At 39.7% G+C, this 17,062-nt stretch overlaps 1 long non-coding RNA gene across 1 annotated transcript; it reads right to left on the bottom strand.

Moving 5' to 3' along the window:
- Positions 1–5,340: 5,340 nt before the first annotated feature.
- On the bottom strand, positions 5,341–15,237 carry LOC144308374 (uncharacterized). Its single transcript, XR_013374843.1, has 3 exons — positions 15,167–15,237; positions 9,250–9,404; positions 5,341–7,646 (listed from the first exon to the last, which is right to left on the bottom strand). It is a non-coding gene; the product is annotated as an uncharacterized LOC144308374 (long non-coding RNA).
- Between the last annotated feature and the right edge of the window lie 1,825 nt (positions 15,238–17,062).

Raw genomic sequence — 17,062 nt, 5'->3', positions numbered from 1 at the left:
TTGGGGGGTACCTGATATTCCAATAAGTTACACTCTGGGCTCTCAGAAAGTTCATGAATATTGATGCATCCAAATGAGGATTCAGTTAGTTCCTTACAGAGCAGTCATCTCAATCTGGAAAACCAAAGGCCCACAATAAATGCCACCCCCAACTGATGTTGCTGCCTAATTCTTGGTACTCAGGGAAATTGTGGCCAACCATCTATTTGAGGAGCTGTTCCAGCCCTTTCATATGGAGACATCATTGTTCAGGTGATATGAATTTTGGTGGCTCCAACCCATCTTCCTCTTTCATTTCAGTCCCTTCAGAGAGGGGTTCCGACCAAGCCAAGGGTACACAGTGAGCTTCAGGGGGATAATGGCTGTCCTTCCTGCTAAGGCAAACATAATCCCCTATGTGTTAGAAGCATATGCTGAGGAGTCAGCTAGCTTGCATTCCCATCCATTCCTAACCCTATGGGCAAGTTGTTAATGTCTCTAAACTTCAGTTGCCTCATCTACAGATGAAGGTAACAATGCTTACTTTTTAAGGTTCTTAAGATTAAATGAAAATTTTTAAAAGATTTATTTATTTATTCATTCATGAGACACACACACACACACACACACACACACACACACACAGGCAGAGACATAGGCAGAGGGAGAAGCCGGCTCCATGCAGGGAGCCTGATGTGGGACTCGATCCCGGAACTCCGGGATCACGCCCTGAGCCAAAGGTAGATGCTCAACCACTGAGCTACCCAGGAATCCCAGATTAAATGAAATTTAGATAGATATACAGATATATGTTGAAAGGTACTATATCTTAATAGTTAAGAACTCACATTTTCTTGGTTTCCTATTTTTGGCTCCACTATTCACTAGCTATATGTCATATGTCTCTGGGTAAGTTATTAGTTTCTATATGCCTCAGTTTCCTCACCTGTAAAACAAGCTGTAATGAGGATCAAAGGAAACAACCTATATAAGTGACCGTAGCTAGAGCTTAATACCTAGATAGTGCTCAGTGTATGTTAACTTATTATTATTCAAAGTCTTAGCACAGTGTTTGGCATATAGTAAGTGTTCATCAAATTGTTATTAAGATGGAGATAAAATTCCTGCAACTAGTAGTGAAACAACATTAGACTTCCTCCTTCTGATGGTGCTTTTTTCCTTTTTGAATGCAGCATTTGGGTGGTGAATCTTGGAGGTGCATGTACCTTCTTAGGAGGTGCATTTGGGACAGAATAGCTGAGAGAGTTTGGGGTAATATTTGGGTAAGAATAATGGGGGCTCTGGTTGCTTGGGACTGGCTATGTCCTGGCTCAGTGGTTCTTAAATAATGGCCTCAGACCAACATTATCATCAACTAGGAACTTATTAGAAATGCAAATTCTTGGGTTAAACCCCAGAACTACTGAATCTGAAACTCTGGGGCTGAGGCACAGCGATCTGTTTCAACAAGTCCTTCAGTTGATACTGCTGCATGCTCAAGTTTGAGAACTGATACCCTAAGCTTTGGAAAAGAGATGGAAGCTATCTGAAATTTTTCATGTTAGATGGGGAATAGCACTTCTGAAGGCAAACGACTTTCAGCAAACTCTTTCAAGGAGGTCTATAAGTGGACATTAACCCTTGGAGCTCACCTTCTTTGGGGGCAAGCAGTAAGAGAGGACCAGCGCCACCTCTCTGTATGCCACATCACAACGTATAGATGCAGCTCAGTTACTCTGTGTGTGCTTGGCCCATAGTAGGTGTTCAATAAATAGCTACTGAGCTAAGGAGAAAGGAAGTCTATGCAGAGGACAAAAGTCCTCAATACATTCCATTGCTTATGTCACCACAGTCTCTTTTCATGCAAATCCTGGAATAAGGAACTTCTCAGGAATGGGCCTCTACTATACACTTATGTGCCTGGCTTAGCATAGCTGTTGAATTGAAAAGGCGCATGATTTTTTTCAGGCTAGGGATATAGTCATCCATCACCTAAGCTTTCCAGGTGGCAAGCACCCCATTCCCATACTCAAATTTCTAAACTATTAGAGATTTATGGAATCACATATACTTTTCATGTGTATTATTGTTTCATGGATGCGATCACATATATGTGATTCCAAGGTATATGTGATTGATAACAATGAGCTATATTGAATATCAAAACCTTTGGGTGGAGAGAAATTTTCAGTGGGTTTTCTCCTAACTCTGGGAAACGAACTAGGGGTGGTAGAAGGGGAGGAGGGAGGAGGGTGGGAGTGAATGGGTGATGGGCACTGGGGGTTATTCTGTATGTTGGTAAATTGAACACCAATAAAAATAAATTAAAAAAATATTTAAAAAAAACAAAAAAAAAACAAAAAAAAAGAAAACTGAAATCACTGAGAAAGAGTTAAAATACTTGTTTCTGTATTTTTGTTTTAAAATATGAAAGCATATGGGAGTCCTGTTGGGCACAAATGGTTCTATATTTTCTAAATCTCTAAAACAAAATGTGTAAGTTAGAATCTTCTGCTCTAAATTCCATATGGCTTTAATTAATTCACAAAATGAGTAAATGTATTTTCCATTTAATGGAAAAGGCTTTTGGCAGTAGGACTACTTACTTTGCACTAGTTAATGGAGCATTAGGAAAAAGAAATATTAATCATATTTGAAAACATGCCTAGCTTTGTTATTAGGCTATTAACCACTTACAGCACTACTTATTAAAACTATACAAAATATTCAAAGAAAATTACCTACAATTAGTATTATCATATAAAAATTAATAAATCAAGATGCAATATTCTCTAAAACTAAACCAATAGAAAACACCATATCTCCAGCTACTAAATAATGCCATCTTTCCACTTAAATTGTCTTAGCATTTCAAAAAGAAGACTTGACCAGTCGTCACACCTTCTCTAAGTAAAATGAACAGAAAGAGTAAAACTATTAGAGTTATTGGCCATAAGATTTATTTTAAAAAATGCTGTTTGCTCTTTAAAAAGAGAAACTGTAAATTCCCCCAACAACAGAGGTATCATGAGTAGCTCAAAGGCAGCTTCCTTAAAAAGTATTGCTTTTTGCTTTCAAAAAGGCTTTATCTTTTGTATTACTATTGATTTCTCCCCATATAGCGAGGGTACTGCACACAACACCAAGGTCATTTCATCCCTCAATTCATAAAGATCGGCTTTCAAGCTGAACACATGGGATAATGATGAATGCTGCCTCACTTGGAGCAGATGGGAACATCCTGGCAGAGTCAAAAACTGTATTTGGCATGGTGGTAAAGTATATGAGAACAGTTCTTGAGGGATGAGACGGTGTTGGATGAATTCCAAGACAGTGTACACTAACCCATTGAGAAATCCAAGATATAATAGTTTGCTAGGGCTGCCATAACAAAACACAGACTGGGTGACTTAAACAACCAAAATTCTTTCTCTCACAGTTCTGGAGGTTAGAAGTCCAAGATCAAGATGTCAGCAGGTTTGCTTTTTGCTGAGGCCTCTCTCCTTGGCTTGCAGATGGCCACCTTCTCACTGTGTCCTCACGTGGTTGTCCTTTTGTGCTGTGTCATAATCTCCTCTTCTTATAAGGACACCAGCCATGTTGTATTGTGGCCACGCTAATGACCCAATTTTAACTTAATTACCTCTTTAAAGGCCCTATTTCCAAATACAGTCACATTCTGAGGTACGAGGGATTAGGGCTTCAATATTCAAATCTTAAGGGGGCAGAATTCAGGCCACAACAAGAGAAAACAAAATTCTCCTAGCTTTGGGAATGTGACTTTTCATCATCTACTCAGTAAATAGCAATTATTCATATAATGAATAAATAACTGTGAATTTCAACTGCAAAAATTGTATAATTCAAGGTAGGGTGATGGAAGCTTATATTAGGGGGGTTAGCCTGGCCAAAGAGGTGACTGAAAATGTTCCTAAGGTGATAATGATTCAATCAACATTTGAAAAAATAGTAGATATGAAACAGGGTGGGTGGGGAGAAAGTGTTTTCAAGAGAAAACAGTATATATGAAGTCTCCCATGTCAAGGAGTATGTGTGAAGGAGCAAAGGAAGGACACTGTAGCCAGATCAGGAAGATGGAGAGGAAGTCTTGGACCATGTAAGGATAGAGAAGTAGGTAGAGGCCATACAGGTAGGGTCTTATAGCATAGATGAATGATTTTGTGTCTATTTAATGAGTAATGATTTTAAAGTATTTAAAATTAGACTATTTTTATTTTTTAGAGAGAGAGCATGAGTGGTGAAGGAGGGGCAGAGAAGGAGGAGAGCTAATCTCTTTTTAAAAAGGTTTATTTATTTTAGAGAGAGAGAGCAGGGGAAGGCACAGAGGGAAAGGGCGAGAGATAATCTTCAAGCAGACTCCCAGCTAAGCATGGAGCCCGATGCGGGGCTTGATCCCAGGACCCCAAGATCATGACCTGAGCTGAAATCAAGTATCCAATATTTAACCAACTGAGCCACCCAGGTGCCCCTAAAATTAAAGTGTTTTAAATTGGGGGGGCATCTGGGTGACTCAGTCAGTTGAGCATCTGACTCTTGGTTTTGGCTCAGGTCATGATCTCAGGGTCATGGGATCGAGGCCCTAGTCAGGCTCCACGCTCAGTGCAGAGTCTGCTTGTCCCTCTCCCTCCTTCTCTGCCCCTCCCCCAGCTCACTCTTTTGCTTTTGCACATGCTCGTGTGCGCTCTCTCTCTCTCAAATAAACAAATAAAATCTTAATAAATCAGGGGAGGGGAAATGAGGGTGGAAGTAATCTTATGACTTTGAGAAGAGATCATAGATAGTGGTAGAGAGGAAGTGGGCAAGCAAGTTAGGAGGTATTTGCAGAGGCTTCGGAGATGGTAGAGAGAGAAAAGAAATTGATAGGTTCAAAAATATTTAAGAGGTAAAATAAAAAGAATTAGATTAATGACAGATTAGATATGTGTGTTGGGGAATGGGGAGAAAAAGAAATGAATTGAGAATAATTACTAGATTTTGGCCTTTAAAAACTGGATTAATAGTGGTGACATTCCCTGAGATAGAGAGCAACAGGACAGTATAGGATCATGTTTAGAAGAAATGCCATGTTTTCCTTTGGATCCTGCTGAGTTTGAGATATATAAGTAGACAGATATGCAGGTCTGAAGCACAGACTAAAAGTTTGGGCAGAAGATACAGATATCATTTCTTTCTTTATGGGTGGCAACTGAAGATGAAGAGGTGGATGAAATCAGCCAGGGAGTGAGGGAGGGAGAGAGAAAGGGAGGGAGGAAGAGAGGGAGAGAGGGAGAGAGAGGGAGGGAGGGAGGGAGGGAATAGAGGTAGAAGAAGAGTAGGTGTAGAACCAAGTCTTGAGATACTTTAACATTTAATGGTCAGTTAGAGACAGATGAACCTGCAAGGGAGCCTAGGCAGAAACAAGCAGAGAAGTAAAAGGAGAACCAGTGATACTGTCAAGCTGTCAAGAATGTTCCAAGAGGTGTGAGTGGTCAATTTGTATAATGTCACTGAAAGACTAAGAATTGAAAATGCCCTTTGTGTTCATTGACATGAAGGCCTTTGGTGACGTGATGGGGGGAATACACAGGGGAGCGATTGGAGAGTTAGAAGAGGTGGTGAAATAGAAATGGGTATGTCTTGGGTTTGGCTCCCCCAGAAGCAGGTTCTGAGACAGGGCTTAACTTTAAGTGGTTTATTTGGGAGACAAGCCCAGGAAGCAACAGTAAGGGAGAAGGGTAGTGAGAAGGAAAAGGAAGGAAGCATGTAAAAGGTGAGGCACTGAGTGTATTATTGCTGTGGCAATTGCTATTCAGTCCTACTGGGGATCTCTGGGAGACAATCTCAGGGTTATGCCCATCTCACCTAGGGATTACGAAGTTTCATATTTATCTTCTAACTCCCATCCATCATTTGCTATGGATGTTCCCATGGACACAAATTCCCCAACCTTTTTGGTGTATCCTGCACTAGGACTAGAAAGAAGACTGGGGTGGGGGGTGGCCCAGGTGCTGAAAGTATGATGCCACTGAACTGGAAGCTGAGTGCTGAGAGAAGTTGAGTGGGGCACTGACTGCATCTGCCTTAGAGAGTACAGATAACTCAGGGAATTTGGAGATGAGGAATAGGAGGGAATTTGGAATTGGCTGGAGTGAGATAAAAGGCTAAGGGGTTATTTTGTTGTTTAAAATGGGGGAAATTGCATTTTATGGGGTTATGGGGGTGGGGCAAGATGGTGGAGGAGTAGGGTCCTCAATTCACCTGGTCCCACCAACTTACCTAGATAACCTTCAAAACACTCTGAACACCTACGAATTTGGCCTGAGATTTAAAGAGAGAACAGTTGGAACACTACAGAGAGAAGAGTTTTTGCTTCTAACAAGGTAGGAAGACGGGAAAAAAAATAGGGGAGATTTAAAAGCTCATGGGAAGAATCTCATAGCTGTGTAACATTTGTGTGTGTGTGTGTGTGTGTGCGTGTGTGTACGTGTACACACCACATCTTCTCTATCCATTTGTCTATCAGTGGACACTTAGGTTGCATTCGTATCATGGCTATTGCAAATAATGCCGCAATAATCATAGAGAGGCAAATACCTTTTTGAATTAGTGTTATCATTTGCTTTGGATAAATGCTCAACAGTGGAATTACTGGACCATATGGTATTTCTATTTTTATTTCTTTGAACATTTCTATTCCACAGTGGCCATACGACTGTGTGCAAGTCTTCCTTTTTCTCCACATCCTTACCAACACTTGTTCCTTGTGTTGTTGATTTTAGCCATTTTGAGAGGTGTGAAGTAATATCTCATTGCAGTTTTGGCTTGCATTTCCCTGATAGTTAGTGATGTTGAACATCATTTGATATGTTTGTTGGTCATCTGTATGTCTTCTTTTGAAAAGTTCTATTCAGGCCCTCTGCTTAATTTTTAATTGGATTCTTTGGGTTTGTTTTTGTTTTTCTTTTTGTTTTTTTGGTGTTGAGATGTATAAATTATTTATATATTTTGGATATTAACCCCTTATCAAATATATCAGTGTGCCATTTGTGACAACATGGATAGACCCAGAGGGTGTGATGCTAAGTGAAATAAGTCAGACTGAGAAGGACAATACCCCATGATTGTATTCATATGTGGAATCTAGAAGAAAAACAAATGAAGAAACAAACGAAAGGCAGCATCAGACCTATAAATACAGGGAACAAACTGATGGTTGCCAGAGTTGAGGGGAGTGGGGGATTGGGCAAAGCGGGTGAAGGAGAGAGGGAGATGCAGGCTTCCAGTTATGGAATGAATAAGTTACAGGAATAAAAAACACAACATCAGGAATCTAGTCAATGATATTGCAACAGTGATGTAATGGGACAGATGGTAGACAGACGGGTGGTTTAAGTAGCATAATGTATAAACTTGTCAAATCACTATGTTGTACACCTGAAACTACTGTAACATTGTGTGTCAACTATTCTAAAAAAAAGTTCATGGGAAGGAAATGAATGAGAGAGAGATGAAGTATATAAAAGAAAGGATAATCAGTTAGACAAGCTGCCGACTCATCTTTTGGAGCTCTGTTGATAGTATGTCAACTTCTGTACCCCATATTGTCTTCATTTCCACACCATCTGTAATCATGATTACTACCTATACATATTAGCTGGCAGGAATTCCTGTAAACAAGATAAAAATCATCATATGCATTAAATGACTTCCAGTACAGTTTTTAATATATGACATTCTGCTGCAAGGGTAACTGGGAAGGACTAAAGGAAGAGGCATGCTGGGCTACTTTAGGGGGTTTTAAGTGGCAGTGGTGTGGGAGAGTTTCATTTTCAAATGGGAGTAGTAAGTCAAAATATTCTTCACAATGCTACATATATTCTTCTGGGTGATTGAGTTATATTAAAGGATGACGTAAGCTGGAGTTTTAGATCAGTCTTTTCAATTTACGCTGAATTCTTTATTTTAGTCCTACTATTGAGTTTTTTTTCCCTGCCAAAGTACCTTATGTCAGAGCCAGCAAAAGCTTTTAATCTTTGCTTATTTGCATTCCATTTCTTAAATTTAGCACATGTAACCAAATCAAATATGTGTTTGGCAATTTGCAACATCTCTGAATACTTGCTGATCTTAGACATTAAGATACATTGTTTTATAGAACAATCATCAAAGTGTATCCACGGAGGTTTATCTTAGATTTTGGGTTTTGTATTTGCATCCCTATCCATCATTTATTATTCAGTAATTTTATTAAGTATTTCCTGAGAGGTAATCAATATGTGAATTTTAAATATAATAATGATTCATAAAAATATAATAAATGATCCAGGCATGTTTGTATAAATGTAGATCAGCATTCATTCATTCACTTCATTTGTTATGTCCTCTTTATATAAGGGAATTCTCTGCAAATAACCCCCAGAGAAGGCCAAAACGATTTGGCTCAGAAACAAACAGCATCTGCTGTAGCTGCAGACCTTGCCTTATTTCCAATTTCAGATATGGATACTTGTAATCACTTGAGTACCATTAGCCTGGCCTCTGTCCTTAGCATTTGATTTTATCTAACATTAGGACAGTAGTTTTATCAAATGGTGACAATGGTGTGTATAGGTTAAGATCATGCCTAGGATAAAGGAGAGAACAGTTATAACTTCAGTGTGAAATCAATGTTAGCTGAGTAATGTGGTTTCAAGTCATTCACCTGAAAAAGGCACCACTGATGGTCTAAATGACAGAAATAACACAGGGAAGAACCCATCCCACATGTAATGGAGGATGATTGATCTCTCAAAGCTCATCATGATTGTATGGGAATTGATACTGGTCCCAATTCATGGAACTTGCCCAAAATCAGACACAGGATTCTTCTAGCCTGGAAGCAGCTGGAAATCCAATAGCACTGAGAGGTTAACCATTAGATCAGAGAACTTTAGGCTTGAAAGTGTGTTCATCAACACTCCAACTCCTAATCCTTCCTTAGGATTCCTCCATGTGGCAAATATGAGCACACACTCGCCTTGATACCTAGGGTCATATAACAGGAAACTTCCCCATATTTTGGTCATGTGACTCTTCTGGAAGAAGATCACATAGTGACAAACTGGGAGAGCAAGGCCAGATCATTTCCAATTGGATTTCTTTCCTGTCATGTACATCTCCACTCATATGTCATCTTTGTAGGGAGGCTGTTTCTGTTGAGATGCCTTGGGCTACAAGCGATAGACAAAGGAACTCAAATGGCTTAAATAATAAGGGGATGTATTATCTTACATAATAGGAAGTCTGGAGGTAATGTGGCTCCAGAGTAGGCTGATTAAGTGTCTCAACAACTTCTGGGATCCAGGTTCTTTCCATCGCTTTGCTCTGTCATCTTCAGGTTTTCCCCCACCAGCCTCCACCAGCTTCAAGCATCACTTCACAAACATCTAAAGCAGAGAATTTCCTTTCCTTATGTCCTTGTGTAAAATGGAGGGAAAAGTTCCAATAGTCTCCAGCCAACCTTCCTTTGAATCTCAAAGGCCAAAATTGCCTCACTGTCCCATTCTTAAACCAATCGCTGGCCAGAGAGACAGAATCACACAATGGCTCAAACGAATCAATATTTACTTCCTGGGGTAGAGGTGGGCCTGGCGCTCACTGAAGCACACAGCCACTTGATTTGGAGGAAAACCAGGCTTCTTTTAGCAAACAAGAGGGTGGTATAGCTCTTGTGAGGGCAATTTAACAGTGCTGCATACACTTTCCATGGCCAACCTAAATTTTATCCCACCTCCTCAATTTCTTCCTCATGATTCTGCTCTTTTTTGTTCTCCTTTATATCTTAGATCTTTTAAAAAGTATATTACTTGTTCATTTGTTTATCCCCCCACCACTGTAATAATGTAAGATCTATGTAGGAAGAAAGCTTGAAGATACTCAATAAACTTTTGCTGAATGACGTATGAATACATGGTGTGGTCACAAAAGCTTCCCAAAATGGTCTTTGTAGAAATGAATTTCACAGATGCCTGGGTGGCTCAGTGGTTGAGCATCTGCCTTTGGCTCAGGTCATGATCTCAGGGTCCTGGGATCAAGTCCCCGCAGCGGGCGCCCTGCAGAGAACGTGCTTCTCCCTGTGCCTGTGTCTCTGTCTCTCTCTGTGCCTTTCATGAATGAATGAATGAATGAATGAATGAATAAATAATCTTAAAGAAGATAAATGAATTCCAGAAAGAGAAGGGTGGTGGCAGGGAGGAGAGGATGGAAACAGACAGAATGTGAGATAGACCAAGATAGAGTCATGGTTACTTTTCAGTTTATTATCTTACCTTCAGACAGTTCCACATCTAAATTGAGTTTCACAGTTTCAGAGAGGCTGCAGATTGAACCAAACCATCCTGGGCATTTCATAAAGATTTTACCATCAGCTCTGTGCAAGGTAATCTGTTAGAAACCTAACTTTCCTAAAGGTATTGCCTTAAACATCTTGTGGGATGGCAATACTTCAAAAGGTTAAACATAGAATTACTGTATGACCTAGCAATTCCATTCCTAGGTATATGCCCAAGATAAATGAAAACATATGTCCACACAAAAACAGACATGAATGTTTCATAGCAGCATTATTCATAATAGTCAAAAAGTGGAAACAACCCCATGTCCATTAATTGGTGAATGCATGAATGAAATGCGGTCTATCCATATAATGAAATATTTGGCAATAAAAAGAAATACTGATACATGCTACAACATGGATGAACATTAAGAACATTATGGTAGGGATCCCTGGGTGGCGCAGCGGTTTAGCGCCTGCCTTTGGCCCAGGGTGCGATCCTGGAGACCCGGGATCGAATCCCACGTCGGGCTCCCGGTGCATGGAGCCTGCTTCTCCCTCTGCCTGTGTCTCTGACACTCTCTCTCTCTCTCTCTCTGTGTGACTATCATAAATAAATAAAAAATAAAAAAAAATTTTAAAAACAAAAACAAAAAAAAGAACATTATGGTAAGTGAAAGAAGCCAGCCAGAAAAGGCACATGATTTCATTTTTATGAAATGTTCAGAACAGACAAATACAGAGAGATAGAAAGCAAATTAGTTGCTGTCTAGGGCTGGGATGAGGAGAAATACAGAATGACTGTAAATGGGCACAGGTGTTTCTTTTAAGGGTGATGAAAATGAATGGATAAAGAAGATGTGGTCTATATATACAATTGAATATCACTCAGCCATTAGAAACAATGAATACCCACCATTTGCTTTGACCTGGATGGAACTAGAGGGTATTATGCTGAGTGAAATAAGTCAATCAGAGAAGGACAATGATCATATGGTTTCACTCATACGTGGAATATAAGAAATAGCAAAAGGGATTATAAGTGAAAGGGGGGGAACCAAGTGGGAAAAATTAGAAAGGGAGACAAATCATGAGAGACTCCTAACTCTGGGAAACAAAGGGTTGAGGAAGGGGAGGTGGGTGGGGGGATGGGGTAACTGGATGACGGGCACTAAGGAGGGCACTTGATGGGTTGAACACTGGGCATTATACAATATGTTGGCAAATTGAATTTAATTTTAAAAACCTCAGAAGAAAAAAATTAAAATAAATAAAATCAATTACAATGATGGTTACTCTACTCTGTGAATACCAAATCCATAGAATGGTATATTTCAAACAGGAAAATTGCATAGCATATGAAATATATTTCAATAAAAGCTGTTATATAATTTTAAATTTGGGGGCAGGAAAGAAGAAAAGGTAAAATCTAGACTAGTCACTTTAAAAGTGACTATGTAAGTCAATCGGAGAAGGACAAACATTATATGGTCTCATTCATTTGGGGAATATAAAGAATAGTGAAAGGGATCATAGGGGAAAGGAGAGAAAATGAGTGGGAAATATCAGGGAGGGTTACAGAACAGGAGAGACTCCTAACTCTGGGAGACAAACAAGGGGTAGTGGAAGGGGAGGCAGGCAGGGAGATGGGGTAACTGGGTGACGGGCACTGAGGGGGGCACTTGACGGGATGAGCACTGGGTGTTATGCTCTATGTTGGCAAACCGAACTCCAATAAAAAATATACAAAAAAAGTGACTATGTGGGAAATAAACTTAAACAAATGAAATAAGGCACAGAGATCACTCTTCCCTTTAATGCATTTAGCAAGCATTTATTGAGCACCTACTATATGCCAGGCACTGTTAGAGCTTCTGGGAATAAAGCCCTCATTTAAGTTGTAAGGGAAGCACTATGTTATAAATGACTACCCCAGAATGTTGCTTTTGTAGTTTTGTTGTAACACCCACAATTTTTGGATGTTTTTCCTCATGCTGCTGGCCTGGAAAGCACCTTTGCCAGGTGTGTTTTCTACCCACAATAGACTGGATATGAAAAGTGAGGCCAAAGAAAGAGCAATGTACTGGCTGAGATACATGAAATTTATTGCCTATCAACACCAAACCCTGCAACAGAGACAGAAGAAATCGCCAAATTTCTTGGAAAAGATGAAAGTGGTTTCAAAGGAAATTTATGCAGCACTATCATTAAGGAGCTGAATATCAATGTGTCAGAAATTTCCTGCTGACTTGAAACAGAAGTTGATAAACTTCCAGCTACATATAGTTTAATAGACGAAAAATAAGAGAATTAGTCAAGTGAGCACTGCTAACAAAACCCAGCGTTCTGCAGTGTGCCACAAAATTATAGTGTTAATGCTAAACATCAAAAAACATCCCTTCTACAAGTAGAAACTTCAATTCATGAGAAAGTATTGTAGCAACTAATTAACAGTGGGGCTTTTTTTTTCATTCTTAGTGGTACATAATAATGTGTCTTGATATCTTTGAATTATCAAAATACAGTATATCCAGAAAATGTTCCATAAAACGTCTATATTATAAAAAATATTTTTAAAGAGTTTTGATAGGCCAACAATAGACTTGGAAAAATATTTCTAACAGAGAACAGATAGTGGGTTAGTATAAAGCACAAAGTACTCTTAAAAATTGTCAGAAAGGGGGGAATACCTACAAAAAAATAGATGAATCTGAAGAGATATTTTACAGGAGGGTAAATTCTTTTGGCCAACAAACTAAAATATTAGTCAGGAAAATAATTTTTAGTATATGTGCTGCTGAAGCGAGCACTGGAAGATAATTTTTAAAGTAGTAAGATGTTATATTTATCAGACTGGCAAAAAAATTGAAGGGTCATGATATTTCTTGCTGGCAAGGATGTGGGAAAAGAGTATTTTCCAAATTTGTTGGAGGAAATGTAAGTTATGACATCTATTTTGGAAAGTAATCAGATAGCATCTATCAAAACTAATATAAATGTACACTTTTACCCAGCAAAACCTTTATCAAAAGACTAGTCCACAGAAATAAGAGCACTAAAAATAAAGATATGTAAGATAGTTAGCAGTGTCCAGCCCCTATATGCTCACCTCACTACATCAATGCCCACCAACCTGTCTTTCAACAGACAGTACATACATTTGCCTGAGATTGTTGTTGGAACCTGCATGGCCAACTTACAAAGTACTGGGGAATCAATGCTCACTAGGAGTAGCCCACAAGCAATCACTGGCTTGGGTTGGTATAAATACCTCTGCTCCCTCACCCTCGGGTAGAAAATTCCTGAAGCACATTTTCTATCCTGGCTCTGAGAGCTCTCTAATGGAATTAAGTTCCAATTGTACACTGGGATAGCTGTCTGGATACTGCACCCTTCATGGGCTGTCTTCCTTCCCCTGTTTCACTTTTCCACTCCCCTACTGTGTTCCTTCCACTTTCAAACTATCACACTTAAACCCTCATCTCAGAATTTACTTCAGGGATTCCCAAACTAAGACAAGGATGTAGAGGAAAAAACAACTCCAAACCAGAAAACAAAATGAATGAAATCTGTCAGTGAGTGAGTAGTTAAATAGATTAGGTTATATCCACAAAATGAAATATTAAGTAACCATCATGCAGAGTTAATTCATCCTATATCAGTTGATACTGAGTTTTTTTTTTTTAAAGATTTTATTTATTTATTCATGATAGTCACAGAGAGAGAGAGAGGCAGAGACACAGGCAGAGGGAGAAGCAGGCTCCATGCACCGGGAGCCCGATGTGGGATTCGATCCCGGGTCTCCAGGATCGCGCCCTGGGCCAAAGGCAGGCGCCAAACCGCTGCGCCACCCAGGGATCCCGATACTGAGTTATTTTAATAAGGTATTATTGAGTGAGAGAAACAAAATGCAGAAAGTTGGGTTTAATATGATATCAATTTTATAAGCAAACAATAAGTAAAGCTTATATACATGTACATATCTCAAGGCTTCTTAACCTCAGTGGGCCAGATAATTCTTTGACATCTTGGGCCAGATAATTCTTTGTAGTGGAGACTGTCCTGTACACTATAGGATATTTAACAGCATCGCTGACCGCTACCTATTAGATGTCAATAGTACCTCCTGAGCTGTGACAGCCAAGTGTCTCTAGATATTATCAAAGGTCCCCACAGGGCAAAAGTTCATCCTTATTTAAGAATCACATATCTGTATATGTCTACATATGCATGTATATATTCGCTATGGTTACATGAGTGTGAAGAAAAAATATAGAAGGATTATATATTAGATTGTTAATGTTAGTTATCTGTGGTGACAAGAACATAAAGAGTAGAAAAGACTGAGAGGAGAAAAAAGCAGTAAGGGGAGCAAAGGAGCATAAAAATAAAAGAGTGGTAAATACTTTTATGTATTTATGTAATCATTTTGATAACAAGTAAAAATTCAAAGTTTCATTGCTTGAAGTGGATGGCTTTTAAAAAAGAAAAAAATATTTATTTGAGAGAGAGAGACAGAGATAGTGAGAGAGAGCATGAGCAGGGAGCCTGACACAGGGCTCAATCCCAGGACCCTGGGATTATGACCTGAGTTGATGGCAGATATCTAACCAACCGAGCCACCCAGGTGCCCCAAAAAGGAAGGCTTTATTGGAAGCTTCACTCATGGGCTGCATTGCATATCGCTGTTCCTAAATGCCTGGCACATCTCCTTCTGCTGAGACCTGCCAATCTCCCAGCCTACATGATTCTGATGGGACAAGTCCAGAATATTACCTAGACCACAAGAGTGGCTATTTAATTCAAGCCTTGCTGATCATGGTACCCCATATTCCCCCCCACAGTGACCGGCCTACAGGTTAAATAGATACTTACATAAGACTCCGAATCACAAGCTATGAGGTTGAAAGGTTTGGGCTGCTGCTGGCTATTATTCCCATCCATCTGTAACAATAGAACAGAGTTAGCATGCAAAGAATAGCACAGAAAGACAGTCAATACATGGAGGGAAAGAGGGAAAGGAGCTAGAAGGGAAAGAAGGATTGAGATCTGATGGCATCATCTGAGACCTTGGGTATAGCTAGCCTGAAATTATTTCACCTTAAGACTTCACAACTATTACACAAACTACTAAACCTCCTCTTTTATTTTCTTTGCCTCCACTCATTTGAATGGCATTTTTCTCACTGGTATCCAGAAAGATCCTGACTAATACAAAGTAATAGTGAATTCATCAACAGTGGACATAATGCGATGGTACTTTATAGAGATTACGTAGAACATTGTTTGGCATGGGAACAAATCGGAGAGTTATATATTATAGGTGATTCTTTGATAACTTCGGAAAATTTCTAATAGAGTCCTTATGGGCTAATAAAAACAGTTTTACGATGTAGAGACAGATGTAGCTTTAGGAAGCAGCTTGCTTTTCATAACAATCCCAAATAAGCAGGATATTTTGGCCACGTATTATATCCTGTGGTGTCCAGCAGTTTCACTCAGAGGTAGCTTGACAGTGGCTTGCCACATGTTGTGTCTCTTACTGCTTGCTTCTTACCATAACGTTTCTGGGACACCACAGCAGCAGGCACTCAGGGGAACCCACCTGGCCTTCATATAGATGCAACCAGAAAGTATGTGGGAATGAATACAGATAGATCCACCCTTGGCCAATGGGGTTGGCAAATGAAGAATAAAGGCTCCTTTCTTTGTGCCCTGAGCAGACAGTTTTGAGATCCATGTCATGAATCTCCTGAGAAGGCCTTGGGTTATCAAGTGCAAGGAGCCTATACTGGGAGCCAACTCAATAACACATTGGTGCATTGGCTTTTCCTTCTTCCCTGATGTACCAACCTCCCTGCCACCACCCTGTCTTTACTATACCCCTGGAACAGGTCTCAAATAAATTATTTGCACACAAACCTTTTTCTCAGGCTCTGCTTTTGGAAAATCCCAGGCTAAGATATACAGATACCTGTAACTTCTCAAATATTATTCTGTGATACCTCCATATCATCTTTCTCACCTCTCATAAAATAGCTTGACAGCATTTGCTATCATTGAGAAGAAAAAAAGATCCACAGTAGCATTTTTACTTTAAGTTTGAAGAGGAGAGGGATTAACTAGGAAGGGCAGAAGAGGTGCCTATTGCAGAATTAAAGGAAAGGCCTTTGCCTATGGCACCGAGGTTAACTGAGTGATGCAACACTCTCCTGCATGACTGGACTTCCAGTGAAATGGTGCATTCAAAAGGAAAATGTAAGTTCTGAGAGGGGGCCTGGGGAGAGGCCCACAGGAAGCTTTAAAGCTTGCTCATGAGGAAATATGGTGTGGACGCATTAGTCTATTGATTTTTACTAAGTCGAAAGAAACTTCAGACAGTTAGATTTACTTTGATTGATGCATCTGAGAATTAAATGCATGTTCCCTGGCATGCAGCCTCACCCCCTATCTGGAAATCATACTTGATTTTGAGGCCAGCTTTATGAAACCTTATTTCTCATCTGACCAGCATGATTTCAGTGAAGCACTAAGTGCCAAGGACACCTTATAAGAAAACATGGAAGAAATGTTACAAAAAGGAAATTATAAAATTCCACCTTGCCTTCTTTGGGGTTTCTGGTGCGTCTGTTCATTCTCTATCCAAGAGGAACTGGTTGTGGAGCAAAGGAGGGCAGGAGACTGTAAGGCAGCACCATCCTTTTCCTTCCTTCTTTTTCTTCTGGAATTCTACGTACAGATGCTGAAGGAGAGGGGTTGACCAACTCTGAA

The sequence above is a fragment of the Canis aureus genome, chromosome X (assembly GCF_053574225.1).
Source record: "Canis aureus isolate CA01 chromosome X, VMU_Caureus_v.1.0, whole genome shotgun sequence".
Taxonomy (NCBI): Eukaryota; Metazoa; Chordata; class Mammalia; order Carnivora; family Canidae; genus Canis; species Canis aureus.
Note: the sequence above shows the minus strand (reverse complement) of the source record. Positions and strands in the feature narration are given on the sequence as shown.